This window comes from Orcinus orca, chromosome 20 (assembly GCF_937001465.1).
Source record: "Orcinus orca chromosome 20, mOrcOrc1.1, whole genome shotgun sequence".
NCBI lineage: Eukaryota > Metazoa > Chordata > Mammalia > Artiodactyla > Delphinidae > Orcinus > Orcinus orca.
In genome coordinates this window covers 8,690,205-8,714,734 of record NC_064578.1, presented here as the reverse complement: position 1 = coordinate 8,714,734, position 24,530 = coordinate 8,690,205, and the positions used below count along the sequence as shown (strand labels likewise).

General features: G+C 47.8%; 1 pseudogene; it reads left to right on the top strand.

The window, feature by feature from the left end:
• The first annotated feature begins 16,642 nt into the window (after nucleotides 1-16,642).
• LOC125962753 (histone H4-like) lies at nucleotides 16,643-24,266 on the top strand (annotated as a pseudogene).
• Nucleotides 24,267-24,530: the final 264 nt, after the last annotated feature.

Genomic DNA, 24,530 nt, shown 5'->3' with positions numbered 1-24,530 from the left:
CCCCACTTGGGCTTTCTATCCCCTTCTCCCAGCTCCCCACACACATTTATGAGGGGCTGGAAAGGAAAGAAAGGTAGTGGCTTGGTTTACAATGCAATTAACGTCTGAATAATTTACTACTGAAATCAGCTGGCCCTATTTTCAGCTCAGAGAGCCTGCTGCTACCTTTTCTTTTTTTTTTTTTAACATCTTTACTGGAGTGTAATTGCTTTACATTGTTGTGTTAGTTTCTGTTGTAAAACAAAGTGAATCAGCTATACGTACACATATATCCCCATATCCCCTCCCTCTTGCGTCTCCCTCCCACCCAAAGCCAGCTTGGAAGCCTCAGAGGTGGGACCACCCTGTCTGCTGCCTGCTTCTGGGCTGAGCTGGGGGCTCCGGGTCTCAGTGAGACGACCAGCCACTGGCATCAACTCTCTGCTGCGTGACAAACCCGAACTGGACACTCTGCCCCTAGAAGACACGGCTCCCAGATGTGGACCTTCCCTCAGCAGCACTGCTCCTGCCCACGGCTCCGGTGACCCTGGGTCCTGGCCTGTCTCCCCTTGACCTCACCTGCGGTCACTCCACTTCCAGATGGCTCCTGTGCCCCGGCGCGAAGCACATTTTTAAGGGAGTGTCTGTCGAACGGGAGAGGGAGCCGCCCAGGCCTGATGACGGTCACAAAAGGGGCTGGCTTGCAGCTCCCACGCTTTACTTGGTTCTGCCCAACGCCCAGCTTGGAGGATCCTAAGGTTGGGATGAGTTGGCGCAAAGAAAGCAACTATCAAAGCGGGCCCTGCAGGGGTGAGGGTGCTGTCTGCATGAAGAGCACCCAGCTTACCGCTCCAGCTGGCTCTGATTGGCGCTTCTGCCTGAATAAGCAAGCACCAGCCTGCTTCATCGTGCTAAGCGTGGCCCGGGGCCGCTGACGTAATTCCAGACCCTGCGCTTTGCTTTGCCCCCTTGCCTCGGCCTTGGCACTCTGACCTCCCTCCCTCATTTTCCACCAAACCATAAGGTCTCTCATTCTCTCAGTTAAACCTCTGAAGACATCAGACATTAGGACCCCGTTCGTGGGAGATGGGGGTTGACACGTAAGTTCCTTTCCACCACTCCTGAGTTCTATTTCCCCTGACACCCAACTCCCTGCCAGACCCAGAGGGGGTCACAGGAGGCCGTGGCGTCCAAAACCGGCCTTCCTCGCTGCTGCCAAACATTTCAGGAGGGTAAAGGCACTTTGGATTTTCAGTGTATACGTGAGTTTGGGTTGGGCCAGTGGGAAATTCTTGCCGTGGACATTGGGACAGGAACTAGATGTCCCTCCTTTTTACTAGCCCTGGGCAAGCTGACTTAAATCCAAGTAGGTAAATAGTTACTGTTTGTTTCGTATCTTGGTAACCCGCAGGACTGCAACTAACCCACACACAGTACCTTTATCTGAATTAGAACAGGGTCCCTCCCACCCCCCCACCCCACCCCCCGCCACCCCACCAGGGCACACAACTCCGTGATTAGTGTGCAAGGGGAATTTCCGTCCTCACTCAGCCCTTCAGCTGAGCCCCTTTGCGCAGTGCACGACCTGCTCAACTAGGGCAGCCCCAGTATTTGGTAACGAAGGCAGCATGGTGGTGAGCCTGCGTCCTGAATTCTGAGACACAGGCTGAGGGGAGTAGTTAAAGAGCAAGGGCTGCGGAGCCAGCAGCCTAGATCGGAATGCCACCTGGGCCATATCCTAGCCCAGTAACACTAGACAAGTTATTGAACTTCTCTGCACCACGCTTAGTTTCTTCACTTGTGTAGGGAGCACAAAATAGATCTAAAGACGATACACACATACATTAAATATCTTCTTATTGAACACTAAACTCTTCCTGGGTCCTTCACGCATAGGTAACTTTGGATAAATCATTTCATCTCTTCGGATTTTTTTAATAAGTTTGTTTGTTTGTTTATTTATATTTGGCTGCGTTAGGTCTTCGTTGCTGCGCGCGGGCTTTCTCTAGTTGCAGTGAGCGGGGCTACTCTTTGTTGCAATGCGCGGGCTTCTCGTTACGGTGGCTTCTCTTGTTGCCATAGCACGGGCTCTAGGCGTGTGGGCTTCAGTAGCTGTGGCTCGCAAGCTCTAGAGCGCAGGCTCAGTAGTTGTGGCGCACGGGCTTAGCTGCTCCGCGGCATGTGGGATCTTCCCCGACTAGGGCTTGAACCCGTGTCCCCTGCATTGGCAGGCGGATTCTTGACCACTGAGCCACCAGGGAAGCCCCTGGATCTTTGTTTACATACAGAGCGATCTTACTGACAGTTCCTCTTAAAAATTCCAATTAGACACCTTCACCAAAATATGAATATGTCTATCTCTCTCCCCTGATGGACTCTAACTCGTATTATCTGACTTGGGGGAGCTACTTTCGTAGGCTTCAACTGTGATTTTATTTGCATTGCTAGCAGTGGCAGTTGAAAAGATCAGGGCTCCTCTGCACAAAGAAACATGACTTTATGTTACTCCTCAGGACTTCCTGTGCGAAGGGTTCCTCAGAGGGAAGCACAGGGTTTAGCTGATGCTAAGCAGGGCTTCGTTTCCTTACCAAGAGTTACGGGGTGAACTGTGTCCCCTTTTACCCCCAGAATTCATATGTTGAAGTTCTAGTCCCTAGTGTGTCTCAGAATGTGACCTTATTTGGGAACAAGGTTGTTACAGATGTAATTCATTAAAGTGAAGTCATACTGGAGGAGAACAGGCCTCTAATCCAATATACCTGTGTCCTGATACATAAGGGAAATTTGGACACAGACAAGCAGACAGAAAGAAGCCCATGTGAACGTAAAGGCAGAGCTTGGGGCGATGCTTCTAGAAGCCAAAGGACAGCAAAGATGGTGGCCACCCAGAAGCTGGGGGAGAGGCCTGGACCAGCCAGATGTCTCACAGCCTTCGGAAGGCACCAACCCTGCCCCACCTTGACCTCGGACGTCTGGCCTCCAGAACCGTAAAGTGATACATTTCTGTCTCTTGAACCACCCAGCCTGAGGTCCTCTGTTATGGCAGCCCTGGCAAACGCATACATTAGGTAAGAGAATTCCTCTTATACGTTCCTGAAGCCCACAGCCCAGCGTGGGATTCAAATTCGAGCCTCAGCAAAGCTATACGTCCCTACGTCTCGTGACCCTTCTGTATTGATTCAAGGACTGTCAGAGCTGTGAATCTTAAGTCTTCAGTTGCCAAAGGGTGACTGAAGTTATTTATACTTCTTTTTTCCACAAAGGATTTGAAGCAGCTTAAGGGAAATACATCAAGTAAGACAGTGCAACCAATAAAATGTAATAGTATGACCAGAAAAAATACAACTAGACTTAGAAAGTTAGTTGAAGGATGGGGTTGGCACAGTTTCATCTTCCTGGGCTAAGACGACTATGTAACTGTGTTTTTCTTCCTGCTCTGGCCACCAGGAAGCTCAGAACCATGTCTGTGGCCTGTTTCCGTTGTTCAGAATGTAGCTCTGAGATTCTTGGGGACCAGTTATCTGCCAGCCACATAGTGGAAGCAAGGCTTTTCCAGCGCATCATTCTAAAATAATGGGGATGAGAGAAATCAAAGTCCCTTAAAGAACTTAGAGCGGAGAGAGACAGAGCTTCAAACTATAACAGGAAAGGTCCTACTCTGTGCAGCTCACAGGGACTGCTTCAACTTAGGCTCACAGGGTTTGGAAACTCAGAAAATTTTACATTTTTTTAAAAATCCCGATTTTTTTCTTCCTTCTTAATAAATCAGAGACATCCAACATCACTGGTCCCCTGCATTTCCACAGAGCAGCGAAGGACTAGAGCTGCTCCTTTAGATAGGACATATGTCCCCAGTGTGCCACAGTCCCTTCCACTCCCTGTTCTCCCAGCCGCCCCCCGTAGGTGTTGAGCGTGTGTGTCCTGATCTATTAGCGTCCTCAGAGTGAGGTTATCCAGTAGTGACAGTTCTCCCCATTGTAGAGGTGAGAGAACTAAGACCCGGGGGTGAACAGGATCTGATGTGAAGAGTGCTCCTTGAATTGTGCAGTCAACAACCTGGGCAACTGCCCACCAGGCCCAGCAAGATGGAGTGATTTGCACAAGATCACATAACTAGGAAATGCCAGTATCAGAAGACCACAGAAGTAGAATAGTAAAATAACATAGGTGTGGTGACTAACACAAGGCTCAACAAAGCTTACACACACACACACACACACACACACATTATATGCACACACACATACAGTGGTATGCTTATAAATATTTAACAAGAAGCTCACTGGCTTATTGATAGAGGGAAACCCTAATTTGCAATGTTTGCCGATTTCTGTGGTGTAAATGTTCCCACCGTGGCTAATTTCAAATTACCAATGTGAAGTGAACTGGCTTGCAAAATACCGGAAAATTTAACAACTGGCTCTTTAAGGCCCGGTGACAAGGAAGCTCCGTCCAGCTCACGACTACACAGGCTTGTACTGGCTTACAAGAGCCAAGTGTTACATGTATATATTATGTTTTAAAGAATCTGTTCTACTTTGTTATGTTATATATTATACTTATAAAAGTATATACTTTCAATACATAGGATATATTTAATATATAATTTAAATAGGTAAGCTATTTTAATTAATGATGTTTTAATAGGTAACATCATAATGCATAAATATTTCATTTCCTATTAAATATTACATAATAAAATATAAATGTTACATTTTAACAGATGATAAAGAAAGAAGTAGAACACCCACAAAGGTAAGCTTCTTCCTTTCCTGTCCTCCTCTCCTGAGACCAGCTTTTGTGGATTAAAATCTAAAGAGAAGTCTAGATCCAGGCACGGGATGCTTCAGTAGCGAGACGGAATGGATTCCCGCGGGGCAATGAGTCGTTAATGGTCTGTAACAGCTGATGGGATCCGACCTCTCTGGGGCCCAGATCCGGCTGCTTATCTGATGGGGGCCATCAGTGCTGGGCCCCAGCAGAGTGTGGAGCAGGGAACAGAGCTGACGAAGGCTCCACCTGTCCCAGACAGGCGTGCCTTAACATGCGATGCCTATCTTGCTAAGGCTCCACTTACACACACACACACACACACACACACACACACACACACACGTCCACACATACACACGTTTTCTTTAGCATCCTCCTCTAAATTATAACGATGGATTGAAAGCCTCAATGTTTCCCAAATTCAAAGGCAACACCTCCTACTTAAGAAAACGAGCACCTTCTGTGATCAAACAGATGCAATGAACAGAGAAGCCTTTTTAAGGCTACTGGTCCTTGAGCTCTTACTATGTACCCGAAACGTCATGCACGTCCACTCATTTACTCCTACAGCTGCACCGTGACGTGGGTGCTACGTTTCAGCCCCCTTTTCCCAAGAGGAAACAGAGGCCCAGGTGGCAGGAACAGTCTCCTTAGGGTCGCACAGCCAGCCAGCGGCAGTTCTTCTGCCTAGTCTACCTCTAGGGGCATTTCTCTTTTGTCCCCAAATTCATCCTTCAAGCTCCCATGCCAGGAGTACACCGGCTTCAGAATTTTCACCAGAAGCCAGACTCCCCAAAATTACTGGCCGAAACGTCTCTCTGTCAACCAGTGTCAGTATGTCTTTTGCACATCCGGGGTTATTTTTCAGCGTAACCAACAAGTTCGCCACTCTGGGGCTCAAACGTCTGAAAACGGACAAAGGCGTGCTATGCAGCGACTCTAAGAGTAGTCCTACCCGGCCAGCAAGGAGAGTGCAGTCTTAGATTCAAAGGGAAGGGGACCGCCCCTTGGAAAAATTGATGACACAGGAAGGAGGCAGGAAGCAAATCCGAAGCCCCCTGATTTCAGGTATTTGGGTGGGGAACTGAGGTGTGTGAAGCCGTGATTCATTTTGTAAAAGAGCAAAGCCTATTTTAAAATGAGATTATTTCTAACATAGGTCCATTTACACATCTCCAAAGCACCTACTGCGTGTCAGGCACGTGCGTGACACTCTTCCAAAACCACTGTGAGCCACTGGCATGCGCTATGCTAATTACACACAAGAAGTGCTTCTGCGGCTCTGTTTTCACTCCTCATATATTCATTTTTTTTTTTTTTACCACAAAGGGTTATCTCCCACCTTACTGACTAGACTTGATTGTAACTCACTTTTCTGGGCTTCCCCAAACTGAGTTCACTCCCAGAGGATTTGCCAGTTGTCAGGATATTGCAAAGGGCAACCCCGGGGCTAACCTCTATCTTGCTACATGCCGCACTGTCTCTGTGTTGGTTTAACTGGCCACGTGCCCCCAGGAGGACACTGCGCCCCCTTGGAAACACGAGCTGGGTTGTCACCTTGGCGTCCCCAGGACTCTGCCATGGCATGCAGGGCCCGGTGCCTGGTGAGAGTCTCAACACACCTGCTCAGTGACAGAGCTAAAAAGGTGACACTTACGAGGCAGGTCTCAAGCAAAGCAGCGTTATTCCGCGGGGACCATGTAATTGCCCAAGGTGACTCTTCAAGGGCTGCTACTCATGTGAAAGTGAGAGATCTGACTATTTGTTCAGAAATCTTGCACTTTAGAGGGACGAGTCGGGCTGCTTTAAGAAGCTGTTTAAACGGGCGTGAGATGGTCGTTTGGGTCCCTGTATTCTTAATAACGTCAGCAACGGTCCTGGCCACCCAGAACACGCGTGACGAGGACTAAGTACAGCAGAACGCTGTGCGTGTGCGTGGCTGTGTGCGTGTGTGCGGGTGCGTGGTTGTGTGCAGGTCCGTGGCTGTGTGCGTGTGTGCGGGTACGTGGCTGTACGTGTGTGCGGGTGTGTGGCTGTGTGCGTGTGTGCGGCTGTGTGCGTGTGTGCAGGTGCGTGGCTGTGCGTGTGTGCGGGTGCATGGCTGTGTGCAGGTGTGTGGCTGTGTGCGGGTGCGTGGCTGCGTGCGGGTGCTCATATGTGCGTGGTTGTGTGTGCACACGCGCCTCTGTGGACGTCTGCATGTTTTACATACGGCAGCAAGGACCAGAGCATGCTGCAAGGAAAGAAAAGCAATGGGGCTTTGCTGTCCTAGTGGCTTGCACTGGAACCCTGGCTCTGCCCCTTGCTAGCAGAGGGACCTGGGGCAGATTACACGTCAGCTAAGAGTGGAGGATTTCTCCTCTCAAAGGAGAATGTTAAGACAGACATCACAGGGCTTCCCTGGTGGCGCAGTGGTTGGGAGTCCGCCTGCCGATGCAGGGGACACGGGTTTGTGCCCCGGTCCGGGAAGATCCCACATGCTGCGGAGCGGCTGCACCCGTGATCCATGGTCGCTGAGCCTGCGCGTCCGGAGCCTGTGCTCCGCAACGGGAGAGACCACAGCAGTGAAAGGCCCGCGTACCGCAAAAAAAAAAAAAAAAAAAAAAAAGACAGACATCACAGGAACAAGAGGACCCCAGGGTGGAAATCCACCATGTGGCCTGTTTGGGATTATCCGGGGGTGCTGGACAAAGCCATGTGCCCCATTCAAAATGCTTCAGGAAAGTCTCTGACTCCATTCAAAGAGGGACTGATGTGACCTTGGGTCACACTTTACAGAGAGGGAGACAAACGTGATGGAGGATGTACCCAGAGGGGGGCCCTGCACACCGTCCCGGCCACCCGAACCCCTGCCTTCTGAAAACCCCTTATGGCTCTCCTGAAGATTCCAGAGCCCAGACCCTCCCCCAAACCCCACACCAGCTGCAGCATCTGCCCGGAGAAATCGCAGGCAGGCTGCGGGCATCGCTCAATCACAAGACTTCCTTTCCCCCCTTATAATAGAAACTTCTGCCTCGGCTGGAAAGAGGGCCCCGGGGGCAGGGACGGGGAGCCTCCCCTTCTGCTTCCCCTGGACAAAGGATGCAGGCCAGGCCGGGGTTCCCGCCCCAGTGGGGGCTGCTGGCCCGGGCTCCTAGGAGGCCTGGGTGTGGAGACCGGAGTCGGCCTGGGGCACCGGGAAGCCAGGGCTTCTGCTGCGTGTGTTTCTGGGGCTGGAATGCCATCCCCTGGAAGCCTTGTCTCTTGGAGACGCCGGGTGTAAATGGGCCTTAGAGCACAGCGGAGGCCTGTGACATCGGGGGGCCGGGGGGTTCCCACATGCCAAGCGCCCAGGCCCTTTGTGAGGGGGGTTCCCTCCTGCATTTCTAAGTACACGAGTTATTGCTGCCCCGCAGCTTACGGGGTTCTTGCACAGGGCGTAAGGAATGAATCGAGTGGTTATTAACTCAGCAAGTGTCAGTCCGGGGTCCAGAGGCCCCCGTTTGGAAGCAGAGCAGTTAATACACGGGCGGATTAGGTGGCTCTCAGGCTTCGCCACAATTAGAAACTCTGGACGTCTGAAATATTAACTGGGGCATGTGGGTAAGAGGCAGGGCCTGGCGGCACTGCCAGGGAGATAACAGCGCTGAGGAGGCCGAGGAAAATTATGTAAGGATCTGGCCGCGGCAAGTGGCATTTACTGAACCCCGGCTCTGCGTCAGTGGTTCTTGTGGACGGTCCTCGCTCGATCTCCCCGAGAATCCCGCAGGCGGGACTGTGTCTCCGATTTTACGGAAGAGCCAATGGGGAGGAGACCAGAGAAGGCAAATCAGATCCCTAAGGCTGCACAGCAAGGAGGCAGGGATGGGAATCTGAACACAAGTCAGCCTTCTCCCTGCATCCCCCCTCGCTGCAGCCTGGGTAATATGTGCCCTCCAGGGAGGCACTGAGATGCTAATAAAAATAAGAGGTGCTAAGAAAAAATAATACTAGCCATACTGATCCTAGTAGCTGGTGTTAATTGAGCATGTGCTACACACCCGCACTGTTACAATCCACGTACACTCACTCTTCATCTTTGGGACGATCGCAGAAAGCAGGTACTATTATTGTCCCCATCGTGTAGTTGAGGACTCCCAAGATTGGTAAATAAATGAAAAGAGGCAGGATGAGGTTTGACCTCAGGCCTCCACACCCCACCCTGTTTCAGAGATGCTGCTGGCAGAGTGGGTGGAGTCTGTGCTTTCCACACTCTCATCTAGGGCTCTTCACTTGGCTGCCCAGCCCGGCCTTCGTTCATCCATTCGTCCATTTACCACGAAGAGGCATTTATCAACCACCCCCATGGCCTGCGCACTGAGCTGGAGCTTAACACGTACCCGCTTATTTAACTGACGCTGCCGCCCTGTGGGATAGTATTATTTACTACTCTCTTCATTGTCTGGATAAGAAAACTGAGTCTCAGGGAGTGGTATCCTGCTAAAAAAATCTAGCCTGCCCTCTTCCAGTTGGTCCAAAGATGCAAAACCATGGAGTGTCACAGACAGAGAGGACAGGAGATGGCAAAGCAGACAGGGCAAGCGCCAGCACGGACCCCAGCATGGGAATGGAAAGCACAGAGCTGGGGGGACCCAGAGAGATGGGTGCTGAAGAATTAATTACGGGCAATGAAATGAGCCAAACCCCGTGCCCTGCACGCTGCATGTGTTGTTCGCTTTGCTTTGTTCTCTCTCCCCCTTTGGAGACCAGGCGCTTCACCGAGGTCTCTGTTTACAGTCTGGGGAACGGAAGGGCACAGTCAGAACCAGATTCCTTGGGCTCAGTTCTACTTTCCACTTCCCCAGTTACGACATTCCTTCCCTTTGGACACGATTCAAGTTCTCCTTTCCCTCGAGTTGTGTGGTACCACCTGGATGGAGGAAGGAAGCAATAGGTGGCATGTTTCTAAGAATAATAAGGAAGGAACAACGGCCAAGGGGGCCCTCCCTGCCCAGGTGGGCAGCCCCCTTGGGCCCCACGCGAGCTGCCCGGGAGCAGAGGGACGCGAGCCCGGGCCTCAGCCGTGCCCAGAGCTGGAAGGTGGGCAGCTTGAGTGTAAGGGCTGGGAGGACCACCTTCAAACTGCTGGGGCCGAGCACGCAGTGGGCATGCAGGAGATGTCCCAGCAAGACGTGTCCGTCTCCAGTGCGAAGCAATCACGTGTCTAACGATAGCAGCTACGACGCGGGAGCTTGAATGTGGGTTGCTGTTTTCTTTCTCACGTGTTAACTAAAGCAGATTGGATGCTGTCCCCACGACACCATCACTTCTCCTCACTTGCATCCTGGCCTTTCTTGTGGGAAAGAGACACCCGCAGCAGAAAGAAAAAAGCTGCCCTACACGCCCACCCAGGCTACGTTCACGGCAGCCCTTAGTCGATGCTTGTCACTGATCTAATCGTCATCTGTAGTGATTCTGAATTGTACTGTGTTCAGCACCTTCACAATTTAGAAGGAGGGGTTAATTAAAATCTATGTCCCTACATGGGTGGGGTCACTCATCTGTCCATCATGCAGAATCTCTGTCCTGGCTGTAAATACGGCACATTTACAATATCTGTGGCTGAGAGGTGCAGCACAGGTGACTAGTACCTGGTAGCTTTTTAGTCTCCATCTTGAAAAAAAAATTTTAAAAAGTGAGATGCTCACACCATTGCAATATAAGATTTGTGACTTAACCACCCCAAAGTAAACAGTCGATTTGTTGCGCTTTTGACATTCCTATACAATTTCTAAACATGATGAAACACTTCCCCTGTGCCAGGCAGTTGCAAGGGGACATGTTTTTCCCTTTCTCCCAAATTCCTATCTTTTCTCAGTTAAAAATGGAGAATAAGAGGTTTAAAACTCACTGCTTTAAAGCCGGAGTCACAAGCTCTTCCTGGAAAGGACCAGGTAGTCAGTATTTTTGGTTTTGTGGCTCATACACTTGCCGTGGCAACTACTCGACTCTGCCGGAGTAGCGGGAAAGCAGCCACGGACAACGGGCCAAAGAATGGGTGTGGCTGTGTTCTAATAAAACTTTATTCAGGACACCAAAATTTGAAGGTCATGTAATTTTCATGGGTCATAAAAAATTATCCTTCTTCTGATCGTTCTATCAACCATTTAATAATGGAACAATATTCTAAACTCATGGGCCATCCAAAACAGGGAGTGGGCCAGAGTTGGCCGAGTCCTGAAATTGAAGAGAGTTCTACCAAGCTGTAAGTGTCCATGGTTCAAGTCACATGCTCACTCTGGGCCTCTGGTTCTCAGCTTCAGGAAGTAGTGTGGGACCAGGCCTGTGCTGTCCAAAGTGGTAGTCACTACTCACCTGTGGTTAATTAAATGTAAACATAAATGAATTACAATGAACAAGCCAGTTCCTCAGTGGTACCAGCCATGTTTCAAGTGCTGATGAGCCGTATGTGCCCAGTGGCTCCCATACTGAACAGCACTGATCTAGAACATTTCCACCACTGCACAAAGTTCTACTAGACAGCTCTAGGTTAGAATGATCTGTAAGACCCCTTCTTGGCCCCAGGGGTGGTGGGATTATCAGTTATATGAAAGTACAGCATGGAAAGGGAGGAGAGGAAAAACAACGGTTGGCTCCCTTTCATAGCAAGAAGGAAGATGTAGGGAACTGTAAACGAGTTTGCGAGTATCTCCCCCAAATTCTTGCTGAGAGCTTCAGAATGTAACCATACTTGGAAGGAGGGTCTTTGCACGTGTAATTAGTTGTGGATCTTGGGATGAAAGCATCCAGGATTTAAGGTGTGTCCTACATGCAGTGACTGGTGTCTTTATAAGAGAAAGGAGGAGACGGCAACACAGAGGGACCCAGAGAAGAAAGCAGTTATGAAGAGGAGACTGAGATTGGAGGGCAGCCGCAAGACAAGAGACGCCAAGGATACCAGCGGCCACCAGAGACTAGGAGACAGGCATGAAATAAAGTCTCCCCAAGAGCCTTCAGAGGGACCGTGGCCCTGCCCACACATTCCTTTCAGACTTTTAGTCCCCAGAATTGCGAGATAATACATTTCTGTTGTTTTCAGCCACCAGATTTGTGCTGTCATCTGTGACAGCAGCCCCAGGAAACTAGTAACAGGAGTCGAAGGAGTTTTGAAGAGAAAGAAGACGACCAAGTTATTAGCAATTACATAATCCTTGAAATCGTTTAGGGAAGCGACCAAAAAATCCAAGCAAGATTTCAAAAGAGCTTCATCAAGAGCGGGGCCCAGAGAATACTATTTTATGCAAGAAACTCCATCTCCCAATAGCCAGTGTGGCTGAAGAGAGGCCTTGGAAACACAAAGAGCAGTAAGAAACGCAAAAGGGGCTGAGAGGGGAAAGCCTGCTTCCCCAAAGGGAAAACCTCACCTGCGAGACCTGGGGGAATCCGGTCCTGGCCACAGTGGGAGATCAGAGAGTGGGAGACTTAATCTATGTCAATTTGCATAAGGCATCTGGTCCCCAGCCTGCAGCATGTGTGGACAGAAGACTAGCGGGGGTGTCATAGAAATCCTTGTCTTTGGGGAATGCCGATCGGGGGATTAAGGACAGAGTCTCACGGGACAGGAGGGAGGTGACAAGTGCAAGACCATTGTGCTGAGCTCACTCTCCGAGTAAAGACGACTGTGATCCAAGGCAGTCGGGCTAAGAAGCAAAACTGAGAGATGCTCTCCGGCCTCTCTGCTTGGTGTCTAAGCTGACAGGGAGGGAGTCACTTTGCTTCCTGCTGGGAAAATCCTTAAACTGAGACACTCGCTGCAACTTCAGAGATGGCAGATTTCTTTGGGGAGGAGCCTTAAAAGAGTCATCCCCGCCTTACCCCAATTCCGCCAAACACACATGCTTCACGTCAATCACTTTCCCTGCCACCTACCACTGTGTGAACCCAGCTGGCTGGCCGGGCCATATCCCAGTCCCATGGTCCAGGGGATTTTTGAGTTGGGGGGCAGCCAGATGGGGTGGTTTGAGCCTGGGCATCCCAGGGGGCAGCGAAACGGCTGAGAAATGAGGCACTTTGCACGTGTCTGGAGGAAGGGTATGTTTCATGGAGGTCAATTCAGTCACCGATACCAAAAACTGGAGAGCAAGGCCTGTTCCAGGCTCATATGAGAAACAAACACGGCTCTGATGGGAGGCTGTGCAGCAGGGGATACAGACTTGACCTTCAGCAAGTCTTGCCTCTAACTCTCCCTCTGTCACAAGTTTTCTGCATCTGTCTGGATGATGTATTTCACCTCTTTAAGCCTCTGCTTTTTCGTCAGTAAAATGGTAGCACTAACACCTATCTCATGCGGTTACTATGAGGATTAAATGATGCAGGTAACAGGGTACATACACATGGAAGACACTCAACAACAGATAGAATCACCTGCTGCTATCAGGTTTTTTTTTAAAACAGAGATGTTCATCTAAGTGCTATTTACGATTTAAAACTACGAGAAGCAAGCAAAATTTCTGAAGATAGAAAGGAATAATTAACTATGATATATGTGTATATATACACAAGTGTGTGTGAAGAAATGTTATACAGATTGTTAAGCCATTGTTTTTTAAAGATTATTTAATAATGGTTAATGATAGAAAAATTCAAAGGAGAATATTCAATGAGAAGAACAAAATCAAATTTTACTGCGATACGCAGTAAAATCCCTCTTTAGTATCATTACTGCATGTACACACACACACACACACACACAGACACACACACACACACACACACACACAGAGCCCCAGAGGAAAAAAACAGGAGAAGATTTATAGCAAAATGAAAATACTGATTAAGACTAGAAGTCTGGATAATTTTTACTCCCTTCTTTATACTTTTGCTAGGCTTTCAACATTTTTTTACGACGTACATATATTACTTTGATAATGAAAATGAAAATATGAAGGAAAAATAACATGGCTTTTCACTGTCAGGCTGACTCAGTTTCAAAGGATGGCTTTCTACTCAGCAAGTGGATAACCTCGGGCAAGTTCTTCAACTGAGCCTCAGTTTCCTTATAACGAAAACAAGGGGAGAGGAGGGATCGCTGAATGCGTCTTAAAGGGCTGTACTGAGAATTACGTAAGGCAGTGTCAGGGCAAAGCACCTGACAAAGAGGAGGAGCCCGTGTCCTCTTTACCCAAGGTCAGAAGATTTCTGTGGGAAGATTTGGGCCAACTGGGGGAGGATATCAGCATGCTTAGCGGACCACTGGAAATTCTGAGACAGAAGCCCTATCCCTCAGACACCAAAGCCAGAGCGCTGCCTCTTGGACGCAGGCTCCGCTGAGAAGGCATGGAACACTGCTTTGAAGGACTTTGGCAGATTACTGCCCAGCTCATGTAATCTTCGCTTATCAGAGCAACTCGTTTCAGAGTCCACTGGAAATCCCAGATTGATTTCATTGATGAATCACACCTGCCACTTGCAGCGCCCAGGCCAAGAGAATTGACATTTGGGGGAATCTTTGAAAGAACAGCCCCAGACAGAAACACCATGGCTGGTGTCTGTATGTGGGAGGGTAGTTCAGTTTCCGGCAAAAATGCATAATGGTGATAAAAACAGCATGTCCAAACTACATATGGATCTGGCTTTTTTAATGTACGGTTCCTGTGGGAAGCGCTAGTTGTTTTTCCTTCTTTTTTCCAGCTTTATTGACATATAACTGACATGTAACACTGTGTTACGTTAGGGTGTGCAACATGTTAACTGGATACACGCGGACACAGTATTAGCTAACACCTCCATCACCTCGTAAAACAGGTAACAATATTGCATTACATACGTGAAAGTTGTTAAGAGGGCAAATCTTAAATGTTCTCACCCAGAAAAAAAGAAATGGTAATTACATTAATTTTTCCACTCACTTTTCACAGCGACTCTTTTTACGGACGAGGAGACCAAAGGCTTAGGGAATACAGCATGTCCAGAAACACGGAGCTGGTAGCTCAGCTGGGATTCAGAACCCTTAGAAGGCTAAATCCAGAACCCGAGCTCTAACCCAAGACGCACACGCACCCCTCCTGGACCCTTCACCACCACATGCCACTGCCAGGGGCACCTGCAGACCCTGCGGCAGAATATCCTTCCACTGAGTCAGGGAAGAAGACGGAAAGGTGTACAGAACGGTCTTTGTGGACTGATGGGTGGCAAAGGACCAGGGTCCGTCAGACTCTCCCTCATCCCTGTCGGATACAAGAGGTGGTTTTGAAATAGTCCAATTCCCTTATTCCCTTTTATTATAATTGCTCTTTAAATGTTCTGATTGTGGTATATTGGGGATGTTATTTCAGATCAGCTTTTAGCCTTATACGACACTAAGGCAAGTACATAAGACCGTTCTCCCCAGCAGATCATCCTTAATAAAAACAATACATCAGGCACTGACTTTTATTAAAGGGGCATTTAATCCCCGATAGTACACCTCTCGTTAGACAACGCCTTTTCCACAAAATACCAGGAACCTGGCTTGGCGGTCCAAAAGAAATAGAAAAAAGAGAGAAAGAAAGAAAAAAGGAGGGAGGGAGGGAAGGAGAGAGAAAGAAAGGAAGCAAAGGAAGAGAGAAAGGAAAGAAAGAAAGGAGGAGACCGAGAGAGATATTATTTTATGTTATCTGTTTGATAAACACCAGGGTGTGTCTCTCTAAGGATATTTACAAAGCTGTGCAGATCCGGCAGAGTTGCACTGGGGTACGGTTTATAAAACACTGGATTAGGAGCCCCAAGTCCTGGGTTCTGAGATCAGCACTGCCACTTACTAGCTGCGTCTCTGAACACTTACCCTCTGTGTTTTCTTCATCAGTAACCTGAAACGGCTCCGGTCTTGCCTAGCCGGGGTGACCACGTCTCAGTTTGCCCAGGACAGCCCCAGGTCACACCTGTTGCCCTGGCATGCTTATTAATAGCACCCTTTCACCTCCAGAAGTGATCCTGTTTGGGTGACAAATTACATTCCCCCCATACGAAACTTACAGTGTTATGATGGTGAAAGAGAGAAAGGTTTGGAAATGCTTTGTCACAGTAAATGCCTTATTATAGATTCAAGGGGTTGAAGGCGCTCTTCCGTGGCTCTAAATGCTACCTTCAAGAAACGAAGATGGGCTTAGGAAGCGTTTACAGCAACGTGGGGGAAAAGCTCAATGTTATAAAGTGGGTGCATTCAAAATGATGTCTGCAGGGTGCCCGCTACTCACATACACAAAAACAGGTAATGGAAACACACAGCGACGACCATGCTTGTCTTTGGCGAGGCTGTGGGTAAGATTATGCCAGGTTTTAAGGAGTGGGTTAGCTTTTATTTTGAGAAAAACCAGCCTCAAAAAGACAGAAGAAATAAATGACAGTCGGTGACAGTTGGTGACCTGCTCTAGAGGGGAACACGGTGAGAGGCAGGGCTAGGAGAAGTGCCCTTTGCACCTGCCTTGCACGACGCAGGCAGGAGGAACTGCCTGAGAGAAGAGAAGCTTCCAAGGCAAGGATTTCGCTCTCATTGAACGACCATCTGGTTGCAACAGTGTCGTGGCCAGTGAACTGCAAAGAAGACCGGGTGTGTGTTTTGGGGCGGGGGGGGGGTGCTACGAGCAGTGGGACCGAGTTGGCTGCTTGGACATCTAGAACCTTCCATAACATCTAGAAGCCCCATAACCGTAACCTGGGGCTTCTCAGATCCAGCTGAACGTTATGCATAATCCAATCGGAAAATTCTCAAGAGTCAAACAAGTTGATCTAAACAAAATATCATAAAACTTTCTGCTTTTCTGTTCCTTAAAAAAAGTACGAATAGTTCATTCAGGACCAGAATTTTCAACAAATCATCTCTCTCTAAAATGAAGTGAGTTCACTGAAACAGACATGCGTTGAGCCCCCTATATGATCACACAGCCCTCAAAGTGAGGCTCTGAGGTCGGGGTTACTTCATATTTAGAGCGAGAGGTACAGCGAGGCTTTGGGAGGACATGTAACGTGCTGAGAGTCGCAGGACAAGGCAAGACATGGAGCTGGCAAGGGGCACAGGGAGGTTTTGAATTCCCACCTGCCTCCCCAACCTTCAGCTGCTGCAAACTGTGCCTGGGAAGCCCCAATGGCAGCCTGAACTCCCAGTGTGAATCTCAAGCACATCTGGGAGCCTCCTGGCCAAGCAGCCGCCCTCCCCAAGACATCATCGCTGAGGGCAGTCCGCCCCCAGCCCTGGCTGAGATACCGTGACTCCTTGTCATTTTTCCAGCTAGAGTGCCACCTGCTCAAAAATGCTGCCTGGTCCTGCAAAGTCATTCCACCCAACTTTCTGAGTTCTACTTCCTACCTTCAACTCATTCTAGAGGAGTTAAAAAGAGCACGTCTTCGCACGAGCGTGCAACAAACGTTTATTAAGCAATGACCACGTGCGAGGCAGAACGCTACAGCCCAGGGCGAAACCAGCCCAGGACAGATGCAGTCGGAGGCGGACCTGGACCACCCCCTTCCACTGAGTGGCCTCTGAGAAGTTACTGTTTTACTGGGACTCGGTTTCTCCATCTGTAAAAGACAGGTAGCTGGACAAGATGAATTCTAAGCTCTCTTCCGGCACTAATGAGCTATAATTTACCCCAAGACATCTTTAGATGTCCAAGATTAGATCTCAACCCCTTTTCTTCTCCTTCCCCCAGAGAAGTCTCAGCAGTGGCCATGCATGCTTATGGGTTTTCAACGTTTTAAGATTTTAACTTTCTCTCTTAAGGTGGGCTGCTATCTCTTTTCAGAAGAGCTCAGGATTCATAACCGTATCTTAAACGACTGCTCTTCTCTTCAACAACACCGAAAACCTTGGGGGAAACACATGTTCCTGTTTCCACACGATTCCCTTATTATTACGCAGTCAATGCCAAGAGTGTTACTTTCCATTAATATCAGCGCTCCCTGAAAATCGACGTGTCACCTCAGCGGGTTACACCCGGAGCAGACCAGGAAAGTGTTGTTTCAAAACAAATATGCCCACTTGCGTTCCCATCACCATCATTTTAGCACAGTTTCTAAAACTGTGATTTTTAGGCCATTTGCAGTGTTCCCTTATTAGACAGCAAAGTGTCTTTTAACGGCTTTACTTTTTAACAGATGCTAACTTGTGTGAAACGGGCTGCCGTAAAATGCACCTGCATTAAAGAAGTGTCCATCTATCAACGTAGACTCTGGTAAAGGATTCGAAGTGTTTGATGAATTGTTTCCATTAAGCTGAAAATACCCCTTCGGGTGTGAGCTTGTAATTCATGAGTGGCTGTAAACTGATTCAAATAATAACGAGGGTTTTTTTCTTTTCTTTAACCCTGTTCTGATAATAATCTAGTGGAGAACAAACACGCTGAATCCCTAAAGAAGATATTCTCTAATGATTTCTACAATTGTCCTAAAGTCCAAACAGAGCTGCTGTGTTATAATGTGGTTTTTGTAAGGCTATCGTTTTGGCCGGCTTTTATATTCCTATTTTAACAAAGAAAGTGTGATATCTGACTGACATCTGGGTAGATGGATAGTAATCAGAACTGTACTCCGTGCAGAAATTAAGAGAGAAACCAGGAGCTGATAAAAACTGAAATCGGGGGGGGAAAAAATGCAGACGCATTTAAAGTTTTACATTTCTCTATTTTGGAAAAGCAGCAGGCAGCACATAATAAATGAGAAGGAATGTTGATGAAAAACCCTGTTTATCACCAGAGCATACAATAGACACTGATATCTCCTTTTCTTCGTGATAATGTTCACGGGATGCTGTCTCGGGTTCATTTAGGTTAATCATGTCACCTGACACAAGCTAATCTTACCTATCACAGCAAGAGTCCTAAAGTCTCGTGAAATGTGTCTCTTTATTGTAACTCTAGTAGAGAATGCGGCATCCCCAGAACTCAGACAGGAATAAGGCAACCTGGCCTGTAAAAACAATGCTATCCACTACCTTCAGTTTGCTGCATCCTTCCAATTAAATCCAGTATGTAGTCATTTAACGAGCGTGTAATACATGCCAGCGACTGGGCTACTCACTGGGAATGAGGGTTAGGTAATGCATGTAGTAAAGCACTGATAAGCGTCTACTGTGTACCAGCACAGGGACCCTGCCTGTCCACACGAAGCTGATGAGATCACTCCAGGACCTGAGCAGGGTGACAGCAGAGGGACCAGAGGAAATCCTCAAAGACCACTCTTCTTCCCCTTTATCAGTGTCTCGGTCAGCTAAACTGTCAAAAGAGGAAGCGGAGACCTTGCCTTCCTCGAAGCCTTTCGGGCTCTGTCTAAACTCTTTCAGTGGTATTTTGCGGTTCAGGCTCCAATTCTGAACCATAACTGCAGCTGGTTATTGAAAAATGAAAATCAGTCACATGTTCGGCATGAAAATGCACCATTCTTCTCTGAGTCAGCAAAAAGCTGGAAATACATACATTTAAAGTAACCTTTTTGTTTTATTACAATAGGAAAATATGCTCATTGAAAAAAAAAAATCCAAACGACTGGGGAGGAAATAAAGACATAAGTAAAAATATCCCCTTTCCCCAAGCCTTCTATGCTTATAAACATCTTTTACTGCTTAAGGTCTATGCTTCTAGACTTTTGCTATCCCTCTCTGAACCCACTGAATCCACTGCGTTTTCAATGACTTGAAGTCATAGAACTGTATTCATTTCAAGCTAAGTAGAGCAGATTATGATTTACCAAGCACTGCATGTGTGCAGGCCTCTCGGGGCTTTGTATCCGTACTCTATATCCATATTACGCTACAGGGCTGGGCGCACTGGCCCTCAGGCCAAACCAAGTCCCCCTCCTATTTTTGTGAATAAAGTTTTACTGGAACACAGCCACATTTATTTGTTTACACGTGTTCCATGGCTGCTTCTGTGCAGTGAGCCTGCAAAGCCTAAAATATTTTCTATCTGGCCTTTTTCAGAAGAAGTTTACTGACCCTTGAGACAGGAGAAAACTTTACATGGAGGAAAAGGAGTAGATGGAAATAAAACAAGCTATTATCACAGGTTAAACAATGAGTGAACTCTCCATTTCTTTCTTATCCATTGCTGTATTGTCTACAGGTTCAATAATGGTGCACACATTCTACCTGTGGCTTAATTATATATGCAGTTCAAAGAGAATTCTATATGAATATGAATAAAACTGATGAACTATAGCACCATGTAACATCCCACAAATTAAAACAATTTCCACTGTTTGCATGCAAACACAAGAGTCTAAAAGGGATTTCTTTACGAAATTGAGTTATTTGTAGTAAGGTGGATGGACCTAGAGTCTGTCATACAGAGTGAAGTAAGTCAGAGAAAAACAAATACTGTATGCTAACACATATATATGGAATCTAAAGAAAAAAAAAAAGGTTCTGAAGAACCTAGGGGCAGGACAGGAATAAAGACGCAGACGTAGAGAATGGACTTGAGGACATGGGGAGGGGGAAGGGTAAGCTGGGACAAAGTGAGAGAGTGGCGTGGACATATATACACTACCAAACGTAAAATAGATAGCTAGTGGGAAGCAGCCGCATAGCACAGGGAGATCAGCTCCATGCTTTGTGACCACCTAGAGGGGTGGGATAGGGAGGGTGGGAGGGAGATGCAAGAGGGAGGAGATATGGGGATATATGTATATGTACAGCTGATTCACTTTGTTATACAGCAGAAACTAACACAACATTGTAAAGCAATTATACTCTAATGTGTTAAATAAAAGGGATTTCTTTGAAAAAAAAGAGTTTGCAAACACTTCATGATATTTTTGCAACAATATTTACCCTATTATTTTCTAAAAATATATGTTTTTGGAGATTCGAGAAATGTGGCAGACACTGCTAGCTGATGATCGTATCTGCCGCTTCTTTGACCAGGGCAGTTAGACTTCATTTCTCAGCTTCCTTTGGAGGGAGCACAGTCGTACAACTGAGCTCTGGACACATGGATGTGAGCAGAGCTGAAATTCTCCACTTCCAGACCTGGTCCATGAAATCCTCCCTGCTAGTGCCTCCTCTGATTGGCTGACACAGAGAGAACCTCCTTAGTACCACATAATAAAGATGGCAGAGCCACAAGATGCAAAGAACCTGGGACCCTAAATCAATACTTGGAGGAGAGCCACCCAAAAGAGGTATCTGTTATATGAGCAAGAAAAAAAATGTGCATCAAGTCTTTGAGATGTGGGGGATTATTTATTATTTTTCTTAATGAGCGTTCACTGTATTTATGGAGCTCACTGTTAACAGATGGCTTCGGGATGGAGGAAGGACATAGAAATCCCTTCTCTGGAGAGGGTCGTTCAATAGCTTCTCCTTGAAATCAAAGTACCAGAGACTCCTTTCAGACCTCTGTCTCACTGGCACTCAATCTCAATGAGTAAATGGTAACTACAACTCTCACCCAAGCCCTTGTCTGTCTTTATTCTGAGTTCTCTACTCTAGCAATAACTGTGCCCTTAGGGACCACCTCAATCTCTCTCCTGCCAGCATCATATTCACCACGTTTCCTGGTCAAACCTTTTCCTCTCTGCCACATGGTATTGGGTTCCGTGTAACTTAAGATGGCAGCCGGTAACAATTTTTAAGTTTATCAACTAGGATACTTTCTCACCTACTGACTCCTATGTCTTGAGAGAAGATTAAAGCACCATTCTGCCATCAGCAAGGAAGCAATGTAGATAAATTCCATGCCATTTATAATTCATTCCACCTTCATTAAGTATTCATACACTACTTATTGGCACATCACCTAAGTATTCTATGTAAGAGAAAACAGAATAGCTAGAAAAGAAACTGGGAGAGGCTGGTTTATTAGGAGACCGGGAGAGAGGCAAATAATTTGCTGTATCCCTTACCCCAGCCTTCTTCTTGCAGGAAAGTTTTCTCGCCAAGTCACGCACAAATGAATTAGACACTATCCTGAGGGTAAATTCAGCAGTACCAATAGGAAGGTGACCACTATCTTCTCGTTCATTATTTTAACCCATATTTATTGGAGACTGGCTTTGGCAGGTCCTGAGAATACAACAGTCATTCCCTTCTTAAAGGGTGCACTTCTTAAGCAAATACATATATGGATTAAACACAAGGAATCCATACTGGCAATGTGAAACAGCTCCCTATGAAAGGTTAATTTCTCTGATTACCATCAATAGTAATAATCGCAACATTAAGTCATAATAATTCATAAGTTAGGAGAGCCTAAAGGTATTGAGACTGTACAAGATGCCAACTACTAGACTGAGAAAAGTTTAACTTTCCTAAGAACACGGAGATTTAATTTCTAATATTTGTGCCCATTTTACAGACGAAGACACTGAGGTTCTGAAAGATTATATAATTGCTCAAGATAAGACAGTAAGTCATCAGCCAAAGAGAGGCTTGTGTCTATTTGAATCCAGAGCTCATGCCTGTAAGCCATCATTGCTACTGCTCCCTAAGACAGGATGGTGTCTCAACTGAGACGATGTAGAGACAGTGGGACATCAAAGTGAAAGAACAGGCAAGCAGGAGGCCCCTGCAGAGTCAGGGGAAGCATGTAGTGAAAGAATGCTACCAGACATTGAAGACCAGTTGTGCCCGCCTCTTGGGGTTGCCAACACTGGTCTTGATTACTTGTCACAAATGACACCCAAACCAACCCAATTTGGGAACACTGAGAACACATGAAATTTGAAAAGGAAAAGGAAGAACCCCCAATGTATTCATTAAGTTTCAGTGATGTCAAAGAGCTATTCCTGCTGTAAGAGGTTAGGAGTAGCTCTCAGTCATGTCTGGCCGAGGCAAGGGTGGAAAGGGTCTGGGGAAGGGGGGGCGCCAAGCATCATCATAAAGTTCTCCGTGAGAACATCCAGGGCATCACCAAACCTGCTATCCACCGCGTCGCCCGGTGTGGTGGTGTGAAGCGTATTTCTGGTCTTATCTACGAGGAGACCCGCGGGGTGCTGAAAGTGTTCTTGGAGAATGTGATCCGCGACGCTGTCACCTACACCGAGCACGCCAAGTGCAAGACTGTCACCGCCATGGACATGGTTTATGCGCTCAAACGCCAGGGACGCACTCTGTACGGTTTCGGCGGCTAAGTTTCATTGCGGTCTTCAGCTGTGAAGCTCTTGTTTACTCACAAAAGGCCCTTCTCAGGGCCACGAAAAAAAAAAGAGCTATTCCTTCATACTGATAAAAGAATGATTCAGCACCCTTCTCCTGAAGGAAAATACTCTTGAATTCAAAAGTCGCGGGGATAAATTTAGGATTGGCCAGATTCCTACACACTTGTTTTTTCAAACGTCTGCCTATCCATGAGTTGATCCTTTGCGTGTGGTCCATTCAGCATGGCTGGCCAGCCTTCGGGTCCATCTCATCCATGAAAAACAGCTCAGGAAACATGGACCCACTCTTTCCCCATAGCACCCAGCTGGTAGAATTTCCACCATTCTTTGTCAGTTTCCTGTATCCACTATTTTTCTTAAAAGGCAACTCACCAACTTCGTCTCGATGACCGTGCCAGGCAGGGGCACCCTCTAAGCAGAACCGTGGTGTGCTCCAAGCTAATTTCAGAGCAAAGCTGCTGGGCTGCACCCCCCAGACCTACAAGGCCTATGCGTGCCCAGCCTCAAGACCACAGAAAGAGTCCAGAGTCCGCGACAGAGACAAGCGGTATACAGACAGCAAGACAACAGCCATCTTGGGTGGCTTGACCATACACTGCAGCCCTACATACCCTGCACAACCCTTACATTCTTGGTCCGCATCTCTTCCTCAATAACTCTGGGGTCAGGCATGTAGAGGGGCACTGCAACCAGACACCACAAATACAATACAGACGCCAGAAGCTCAAAAAGCAACAAGAGTAAGACACCTGGTATGCTAAGAACAGTCATTCACCAGGACGTGGGCAAATCCTGGAACCATGCACTTACCGGGTCAATGGGGAGGGCATCTACGGCCACAGCATCCTGTCCAGTTACAAGGAAGGCAAGGCCACCCCCATGGGGAGGGGAAGGCCCGGGCTCTACGAGAAACGTTCTGGTGGCCTACCCAGGGGTCAGCAGTCACAGTACAGGTCTGCTACCCCACGCTATGTACCGTTAGGGGTGGGCCCATCAGGTCTTTCCAAAGAAAACACAGTTAATCCTAATAGTTGGACTTGTGTGTCCAGAAACCAGCCTATTCCAGTCCACACAGCCTAGCCCAGGGAGACTCATGGGCAGTCAGCTGTACAGTAACGTTTACCCACGGGGGTCCTTCTGATACGGAGACAGGAGGACGGGCAGAGTCCTTCCCCGCCACTGTCGGTTGTGCCCACCTAGTCACATTAGCTGGGTGGAGTTTTCACAGAAGCCCAGAAGACGCCGACAATAGCATCTCGCTGTAGACCCAGCAGTTTGACTCATTCCACACTGAAGCCACTGTTGCCCAGCCCAGAGACCTTCTTATTATAACAAGTACCAGCCAGCCCACAGCTGCGGCCGCCGCCCGACAGTCTAACTTCTATTTTCCCGTTGTAATGACGGCCAATATCTCCGCAACAGCCTTAGGGGTGTCTGTGAGTTCTCCGTACCCTCTTGGCGGCCCCCCTTTATCAAGGAAGCCACCCCAGGGGGCCCCCATACTAGTGGACGGCCACCCCAGGATTTCCCCCGCAACTTTCAGGACTGCCCCTGGAAGTTTTGGGCCCCCATGTTAGTAGACGGCCGCCCCAGAAATACCCCTGCAACCTGCAGGATTACACCCCCAACTTGGGGGCCTCCCATGCTAGTCGACGGCCAAGCAACACTCCATTCCCCCTCACCCACTTCCT